This window comes from Centruroides vittatus, unplaced genomic scaffold (genome assembly GCF_030686945.1).
Source record: "Centruroides vittatus isolate TY-2023 unplaced genomic scaffold, ASM3068694v2 contig_1477, whole genome shotgun sequence".
NCBI classification, from domain to species: Eukaryota; Metazoa; Arthropoda; class Arachnida; order Scorpiones; family Buthidae; genus Centruroides; species Centruroides vittatus.
In genome coordinates, this window is record NW_027120916.1 from 103,969 (window position 1) to 112,705 (window position 8,737).

Here is an 8,737-nt window from a genome sequence, read left to right on the forward strand (position 1 = left end):
TTTATGATTTGAATCTACGTTAATATCACGAAAGAAATCAGATCGTAAACAACTTTATGATCACGTGATAAATTTGGATAATCTTATTGGTTCATACCTAATATTCGTATTACGAAACTTTAGAATGTACTGTACAGTACAGTACCATAGATTATTTATAAGCATAATATATGGAGAAAATTATGGAAATTATTATTATTATTAGAAATATGTTGAAGTTCGAGTATTCGAGTAATAAGCATAATTTTTAAACCGTCGAAAAGTAAAATAAATACATACCTGCAGCTATAAAAACACATAATGTGGTGTGTGTGTGTGTGTTTTTATTTTTACACGAGTAGTTTTTTAAATAATATTTCTACTTAATCTTACAGTAAAAATAATTTTATGTAATTTTTGTATTTTAACCAATTTTTTTTTTTCTTTATAAATAAGATTTTATTAAAAATATGTTTAACAAATGAATAACAAGTCTTTATAAATTGAAACTAAAAACGATTTTATTTGGCACGCTAGTTTTAATACGTTCTCTACTTTAAAAAAACGATATTTAATAAAGATTTAAATGTGTTTTAAAGCAGTAAATTATAAGCGGTTTTTAAGCTAATATGTAATAGATATCGAATAAAAGAAAAGAAAATTTTACGAATTTTTTATGACTTTATAAATTAAATAAATGCTAAATTTTATTTGTAAATTTACTTTAATTGAAAAATAAATAAATTTGGAATAAAATCGGTAAAATGTATTAAATGAATTTAATTACCATTAGTTCATTTGACCTCCCAGAGAGGGCGTTCGCAATTGTTATTTTTTTGCAGAAGAGACATATGAAGATTTTAAATAAATATTTCTATAGATATTAAATTATTTATAATATAGAATAGTTTATAAGGTAAGATTTAAAAAACTCATGCAATTAGCTATTTATATAAGGTAATGTTCGTAATACACAATTGAAAGAATGGAATAACATGTATAATTCTGGAATAAAATTTCAATACTTCTATCAGTTTGTTTACATTTATGGGGTAAATTTAATTGTATTTACATTATCAATACGTTTGTTATATGTACCGGTACTTAATACAGAATATGCACATCTATTTATACACATGCACATGCTATAAAGTGATAAAATGAATATAAACACAATTTTTATTCTGATGAATGAATTTTATTCTGATAAATTCTTATATTAAAGTGAAATTATTGCTTTGTTTTATTTAAAAATAACAAGGTTACATGTATATACACACACATAAATGAAATTAAATGATACTAAGCAACGACGAGATGAAATTATAGTCGGCAAGCAATCGTAAACTTTAAATCAAGTTAAAAAAAATGAAGTATAATTATAGTGTGCTATTATAATTAACAAACAATATTCCTAAAGTCATTACAAATTGTTTCGGACGGTAGTTATTATTTATACGAATATAATTTTGAAAGTTATTTCAAGAAACTATTTGTTGTATGCTAAACCTTTAAAGAAGTCGGTCTTTAACGTCGATGAAACGTTTTACGAGACGATCCGGCGTCTTGTCATCGGACTGACAGATGAGCTTTGTTTCAAACTTATAGCTGCCTTGTCGAATAACCGCGGAGCAATTGATAGGCAGCTAAAGATAGGAGCGGAGTTTGGTGTTTGATCCGACGAGATGCCGATTGTCTCGAAAAATATTTTGTCGTCGTCAAAAGCCGACTTAAAGGTATAGTATATGATGGGTGAAATATGGAATATTGAGTCACTCGTAAGTAGAGATTAAGAGGTTCGTAAGAAACCGAAACGTTTTGAAAGCCAAGAAAGGCCTATTAGTTAGATGTAAATTATAAAAAGAATGTTTAATACAAATATGCAATTTTGGTAACAGATCCATTAGTCTGCTTTTTTTTGTAATTAGATGATTTGGAATTTTAATTTAACTTATATATTTTTTCTATGCGTTTTGAATAAACTATTTTTTTTTAAATTATGAAATTTTTAAGTGAATTAATTTACGGTACAGAAAAAAATTTTCAGTATCACTTATTTTTTGAATTAAAAAAAGGTATTAATATTTTCTCAATTTTCATTTTGTTTAATTTTTTTTACTTTATTTTAATTTAACTAAATACATATTTTCTTCATTATTCAGTGAATATAATCCTAATTTAATTTGCTTTTTTATTTGTGTGTAAACTGTACTGATAATAAGTCAAATTAATAAATTTAAGTTATGAATTATAACAATTAGTCAAGAGTTTTATGTTTTGTCGAAAATGTAAAGAATATGACAAAGGTTAAAGTGAAGAAATGAGATAGAATAAAAAATACAATAAATTTTGTATGAGATACCGATGTTATATTGAAGATAGTGATAGATTAAAAAAATTATTTATTCTTTTCTGACTTCATTTTCAAAGTAGTAATAATTATCTGTTAGTTTTTACTCTAATAAATTATTTTAGCATTTTGCAGTGATCAAATAAGTTTGATTTATTATTGGGTTATGTTTTTGCTAATTAAATTATTTAATTAGCCAAAATGTTGCTTATTAAGAAATCTAGCTTAATTATTTGATTAATAATATGAGTTGGGGTTGATTTATTATGATTACTAGTGTTTCAAATAATTAATATTATTTACTTCTGCCAACTAGATGACTGCATGGTAAATCATCATCATAGCATGTAACACAGTTTAGAGATCCTGGTTGAAATCTAATCCAGATCTTTATGGCTTGTTATGAATATATTGGAACAACTTCATAAATAATAGAGATAGTACGTGTAAAAAGCTTAAAGTACCGTAGTGGAAAAATCTGTGGTAACTATTGTAATTTTAAAATATATTCAGGATATCTTTCACTGCATAATATGCACCTATTCTAATAATTTGGTTGCTAGTAATTATGGTAATTTATTAGAATAGGTTAGGTTTAGGTTAGAACGTGCGTCCCACTGTTTCCTTGCTGGAATCAGAGACGAGCCGCCCATCTTGGCACCAAGGGTAACATTAACCGGTAAGTCTTCTACATTTATTTGACAAGAACTGGAGCTGAGATATGACATATTTTATTGTTCAATTAATTTAATAAATCAATAATTTATCGTTTCAATAAATTAATTGAGTAAAGTTATAGATCTCTGGTTGACTTATTTTGGAAATCTTCAATTGTGTTACTATATGGGTTTATTCTTACTAATTTTGAACAATATATGTATTTAAATCTAAGAAAAAGAAAATTAATTTGTTATATTAAAAAGTTTACCTTGAGAAAATTATATTTTTATGAATCTAGTTTTTTAAGAAGTTTTCATAGTGGAAGCATTGAAGTTAAAATTTTTTTATTAAAGCCAGGTGATATATTTTTCATTTAGTGGCACGTTATAAATCACAAAGACAAATTCTCTCACATCTATTGAAGTAATAAGTCAGATTTATTTACAAAAACAAACATTTTTAAAGGTTTGTTTATTTATTTGTATTTTTTACTTCTCTTGAAGACACAAATTTACTAATGCAGTTTTTGAATATAATGTATTTGTGCGACTTTATCTATTTACTTCTGGCTATGTAGAGGATTTGCTTTTATTGTCTCTTAGTGCTCAAAAGGCAGAAGTGTAGGGAAAAAAAAACTTATTTTCTTCTGTTTTCTCCTTATTATGTTATTTTTATTATTTTAATTTTTGAAAGTATAAATTACAAATTAGTTATTACAGTATTTTAACATTTTAATTGTTCAAAATGTTTCGTAATTTAATGGTTTCTATATCATGTTAATTTTGTTCCAGATTGATTGATTGATTGATTTTTACTATAGATTTATCACTGTCATGTAATACAAATAGTAAAAAATTATCAATGAATAAGCTAAATTACACTGCATAAAATAAAGATATAAATTTATTATTCATATCTATAATTGATTTATATGATTTTAATGAACGAACATACTTATAATTAACTTCAAAAACCAATAATTCAGCAAAAAGTTAAAATTTATTACTGCAACAAACATTTTTGACCATATTTAGCAGTCATATTCTATATTCTCTGTTTGTTCAAAAAACCCGAAGATGACCATTAAATACGGTCGAAAGCATTCATTGCAATAATAAATTTTAACTTTTTGCCAAATTACTAGTTTTTTGAAGTTAATTATAGTATTTACATCTAGTTTTTGGTATAGCTATTGAATATATTTATTAATAACTACTATTAAAACAGTATTAAATTATAAATGACTTTTATTTGACAATGTTATCATATAAATCTCTTCAAACATATAAATGTGTATTAATGTATACCTAGTTTTGAATAGTTGAATTCTTTCATATAAATTATATTCACAGCAGTTGACGTCGAGTGAAATAGTGCTGTGAATATAATTTATATGAAAGAATTCAATTACTCAAAACTGAGTGTACATTAATAAACACTGGACATATAACCAATATCAAGCAAGAAGAAATAACAAGAAAGCAAATGTTTTCATCCATGTTTAATGGCATTGTCAAGCTACTGCTTGTTTTAACAGCTGCATTCAATCTCTAAAGATCAGTTAGCCTGATGATGCCTGTTTATTTCTTCTTGCTGGATATTAGTTATATGTGCAGTGTTTATATGAAAGAATTTTTGGAAATATATACCATATTTTAAGTAATTGGTAACTCTGTTTTTATGTTAAAATAATTCATTATATCAATGACATTATCACTATACAAAGATATTTTAGTGAGGTAGATAACAAAAACTATGACAAGATATTTATTAGAAACATCAAGGTTTAATAAAATTCGACAAGTTAACATAAGTTAAACTTATTAAGAATAATATCATCTCATTAAGCATATTTTATCTATTTTGTTAAGTATTGGATGGATTATAATTAAAGTATCCTTATTAAATATTGTATAGAGCTAAGGTCGCCAAACTTTTTTGATCCTCGACCCCCGAAACCTCGCATCGACCCCACCAAAAAGTTTGTGTTACAAGCAAAAAATAAAAGCACTTACTATTTTAATACATTTCTTTTAATTTTGCAATTTTTTTCATTTATTATACATATGTTAATAATAATTTTTGTAACTGACAATCAGTGAGACGGATAAGCTTGATCCTTAGCTCCCACTTATCCTTAGCTTAAGCTTGATAATCGACCCCCCCAATAATGTTATATCGACCCCTGGGGGTCAATATTGACCACTTTGGCGACTCCTGGTCTAGAGAGATATTCGGTAATCTAAATGTAAAAATTTGGTAAGGTGGCATTTCAGGACGAGGAAGACATTTCTATAAAAAAAAAAACGTAGTACCAAAATTTGTCACTATAGAATTTTTGGCACTGCAAGCAACAAAAAAGAAGTTTTATTTATGGAGATGTAAAACATGTGGTTAATTGGGGATATGCTGCAAATTTGGTAGCATTCAAAAACAGTCACACTGCACATCACACTGCATGCGAGAAGTATCACAGAGGATCAGTTATGATCTGCCATTGAACAGGTTGTTCTTCACCTTTAGGTTTTACACCAGAATGGAGACCACATTGAGCAATATTCAAGGTCTATGTATAACACGAGTGTCTTGTACAAGAAATATGGGCTTGCAGTGTCAAAACTGCCATAGTTATGAGTTATGGTACTAATTTCTTCCTTTTTTTATGATAATGTCTTCCACATATCCTGAAATGATGAAATGTCACAATACTAAATGTTGTTGCATTCAGACCACTAAAAATCTTTTTAGATATCATTAAATAGGATATATTGTTATTTATTATGTTTAATTACCTTGTACTGACTTTTATGTATTATTTATTTTTATTGATTAATATCTAATAGTTATTGTTTGCCATATCAACTATGAAATGCTTAGTGGTGAATATAAGTATGAATAATGAACTGAAATGTTCTTGCATTTTAATAGAGATGTTTTTTTGAAGATAGACACAGAAATTTATTATATCATATTATGAAATAGATAAAATAGTTTGTAAATGACTGTCTTTTTTTAAAAAAACTTTCAATTAGAGATTTAGATCATTTAGAATTTTATTCTTAAGTGAGATGTTCTAAGTATTTGAAGAACATTTTTTGATGAAATTTTAGGCAAAACAGTTTATTTCAGATATTTGATATTAAATGTACTTTTTAATCAACAAAATTTTCATGTGTACATCTAAAAGTGGTTCCAAAACTTGAAGAGTTTGTTGATTTTGTTTTATTAACTAGCATGTTATCTAAATCCAGAAATAATTAAATATAGGTTTATTTCCGGGTTCATCATCCAAACCCAAATAATGTACTCTAAATTATTCTAAGATTGAAAAAGTGGTGTATTTGCAGGTAACTGCAAATACACCACTTTTGCCGCTAATGTCTATTACGGCAGTATGCTGCTCAAGAGTAAAGACAAGATTGAAGCGTTCAAAGTACTCACCAGTGGTCATTTCCACAAATATAGTGATTGTTCGCTCTCAAATGGAATTGGGATTTGTTGCTAAAGACAATATGATTCCAGCCTGTAACAGTTTGTGAATTTTAGCACCACCACAGATGAAACTGATGATGTTGGGATTCTAATGGCAGGATGCATAACAGTTGCTGTGTATGTAAATTTGTCTTTATAGTTACTTGCTATAGTATGGGAGGAGACAGGATTGAATAGCAAGATTTCACCAGTCTCTGATGTGGACCTAGATATCTTTGTAGTTGTGTTTGTCTCATAATCAGATCAGACAGTCATCTTCTCCCCCGCGTTTGTTTATGCAGCATTCGAGAAGCGCTTTACAGTGAACACACCGAAACTGGTTTCTAATTGGCCAACACTGCTCGTGATGTCATTTCCTACACTCTCGTTGCATAAAGAAACGCGGCCCTCCCGACGGTCTGTCTATGTACCTGGTGGTCTCCCACCATGTATGTGTGTCCTGACATATCCATTGTCAGGACACACATATATATTCCATAGCTAAGCATTGAAAATTCTCCAAAACATGATATTGTGTGACATTTCTTATTTTTTTTTTATAATCTTAAATTTCTTGCAAAGATGTCAGAAATTTTAAATAGATTATAACAGTTTAAACTTATAAGCTTTTTTGTGACAAAATGTAAAAAGTTTTGAAAATGATATAACAAAGCTGGAACAATATTCAAATTAGTATCTTTTGCCTCTTACTTTTTTCCAGCATGTTTTCTTGGAATGCAATGGATTCTTCTAAATAAGTTATTTATACTTAATGAGAACCACTTAAGTGGTGAAAACATTTGTTTGAACTAATAAACTATGTGCTGGAAAGAAGTAAGAAGTAAAAGGTACTAAGTTTTTGATATGTTTAAGCATTATCAATTTTATTTTCAAAATAAAATTTTCTGCTGGTAATTGTGAATCAGAACGAAGAAATTTAATTTACGCATAATTTTTATATTAATTTCTTTAAGGTTTAATTTTATATAGAAAATATTTGACAATGTAGTAAAAGTTAAATTAATATAAAATAAAACATATAATTTTATTTTTTTTAATGAATATTTGAATTTATTTGGTTACAGATTTAATACCACAAATGGAAATAACACTGCCATCATCTGTAGACTGCACTTTTCCTCTTTATACATCATGTATTCAAATAAAAGGAAGACCAATTCTACCACCTCTGGTAAACAAAAATAAAAGAACAATTTTTATTTTCATTTAGTTTTATTTTCAGTTAAAGAAAATTTTCATTGATTGAAAAATGATCTAAAATATTTAAAAACGTAAAAAAACTTTTTTTAGATGACATCTCTGAGAAGACAGGAGATGGCAGAGTATCGCAGACAAGCTATGATAGCAGAAACAAGGATTGTTAAAAGAAGATTCGAAAAATCCCGTCAATTATGCAAGAATTTAACTTTAAAAGAGGCATGAAATTTTAAAATTTGCAATTATATAAATTACTTTTGGTTTAAAATATATATATTACATTAATGAGTAAATGAGAAACTGTACAGAGTGCATTATTGTGATAATGATAGTGTATTAACTTTTAGAATCTATTTATTATAATTGATTTACATACAGGGCATCGAAAAACAATTACACAAGTCACCTTATAATGAAAAACAATTAAAAATAGAATAAAAATTCAATATATTCTTACGAAACTTGGTACAAAAGTATTACACAACATACAGAATGAAATTATTCTGTTGATGTGTAGCCTCCGTCAGCTTCCATGACTTTCCCCAGTCTTGATCTGAAACAGCTACAGGCATGCTCGACCTGCTCCTTGTCCGTGTTTGTCATCATCTCCACGATGGAAGTCTTTAGAGCATTCTTGGTATTGTAATGCTTCACATTTATCTTTGCCTTCATCACACCCCATACATAATCAAGGGGATTGCAGTTGGAATTGAACTATCTTTGGATACAGATCATCTGTATCCAAAGATAGTTCAAGATCCTTGAGTACAGTATATAGTACACTATAGATATTCTACTGTACACATAATGACCATACAGCAGTGACAGTTATGAAAATGAGTCCATTTTATTAATATGGAAAATAAGATTTGTTGTATTTCATCTGGCTTCTAAAAGTTTATTATGTAGAAATTAAATTTTATCAAATAGCGATATTTTAAGTATTAAAAGAAATGACATATTTTCAATTTTCAACAGAAAAATTTGTTAAAAAAGAATTTATGATAATTCAAGAACTTTGTAATACAGAGATATAACTATAATTTATTATTAGAGCAG

The 8,737-nt window shown here is 27.3% G+C and overlaps 1 long non-coding RNA gene across 2 annotated transcripts; it reads left to right on the forward strand.

Moving 5' to 3' along the window:
* Window positions 1-773: 773 nt before the first annotated feature.
* Window positions 774-8,438, forward strand: LOC136968481 (uncharacterized). Of its 2 annotated transcripts, none has more exons than XR_010879656.1 (3): window positions 774-895; window positions 7,546-7,652; window positions 7,772-8,438. It is a non-coding gene; the product is annotated as an uncharacterized lncRNA (long non-coding RNA). The 2 variants fall into 2 exon arrangements; XR_010879657.1 differs by lacking the exon at window positions 774-895 and adding an exon at window positions 908-1,031.
* Window positions 8,439-8,737: the final 299 nt, after the last annotated feature.